The sequence below is a fragment of the Myotis davidii genome, unplaced genomic scaffold, assembly GCF_000327345.1.
Source record: "Myotis davidii unplaced genomic scaffold, ASM32734v1 scaffold235, whole genome shotgun sequence".
NCBI classification, from domain to species: Eukaryota; Metazoa; Chordata; class Mammalia; order Chiroptera; family Vespertilionidae; genus Myotis; species Myotis davidii.
In genome coordinates this window covers 4,162,654-4,164,041 of record NW_006287462.1, presented here as the reverse complement: position 1 = coordinate 4,164,041, position 1,388 = coordinate 4,162,654, and positions in this window count along the sequence as shown.

Genomic DNA, 1,388 nt, shown 5'->3' with positions numbered 1-1,388 from the left:
ATGGACTTGCTCTCTCTGTGCACATAACTGTACTTTTAGATGTTCTCATATAGTTAGGCTTTGTGCCTCCTCCTGCTCCTGATGTGAGAACGTTCTCTTCACATGTAATTTGAGCTCAGAGAGTCTTTTCTTGGTGGAGGTGGGAGAGGGTTAGGGACCGCTAGCTACCCACCTTTCTTCCTTTCATGGCAATCTCTCCTTTTGCCTCTCTCTCTCTCTCTCTCTTTCTCTCTCCCCCTTGCTCCCTCCCCCTCATTCACTTAACAGGCAGGAGTCATGGTGAGGGGAAGAAGCCAATGACTTTAGTAAGTGTACACATGACAGGCTTACAGACACACACACACAAACCCAAACGTCTCGGTGTGCCCGTTCTGATGCTGCACAGTCCAGCCTGGGACAAAGGTGGGGAGAAGCCTGAGGAATTCGGGGTGCCAGGAAGGAAGGAAGGAAACTTCAGGTATGGAGTTCCCAGCAGGAACCAGACCTTGTGGTAAGCCATATTCCCGGAAGCCTTCCTTGGCCACCACCCTCCCCCACGGCTCCCACAGCCCCTGTGAGTGCTCACCTAACGGTCCGACTGGGAGCACCTCAAGGCCCAGGGCCTGGCCTTGCTCACCGGTGCGCCTCAGGCACTAAATAGTCACTCAACAACCATTTGCTAAATGATAGATTGACTCTCTCAGCTGATCTTCACAATAACCCTATGTGGTAAACATTGCTTTTCATTAATCCTTACCCGAGGATATGTTTTTTATTGATTTTTAGAGAGAGATGAAGAGAGAGAGAGAGGAAGAGGGAGAGAGAGAGAAACATCTATGTGAGAGAAACATCGATCAGTTGCCTCCCATTAGCACCGATCAGGAATCCAACCCACAACCTAGGTATGTGCCCTGACGGGAAATCGAACCCACCACCTTTTGGTGTATGGGATGACGCTCCAACCAACTGAGCCACCTGCCCAGAATGTAAACATTTTTAAGTCTATTTTACAACCAAAGAGACCTCAACTGGTTAAATAAAACTCTATAGCCCATGAAAAGCAAAACAAAGACTCACCCTGTCCATCTGTCCTGGCTCTTCCCGCCACTGCCTCCCAGGGGAGAGAGCTCACTGTGGGGAGGGAGAGGCAGCCCGAGCCCCGAGGCCCTGGGTCTGTTTCTCTCTGCCCAGGGCCCCACCTCTGAGATTCCCAGAGCAAACACAATCCCCTGAAGGTAGAGACTTGCTTTCTCAAAACACCTTTGTTCGAAATGTCCTCTGACACAGCAGAAGAACAGCTCATTTTCCCTTTAACAGCCTCCTAAAAACAAGGACCTTCCTTACTGAGGATTTTTAAATATGACAACTGTCTGTGTACCTGAACTTATGCATGTGTGGTACCCTTGCTC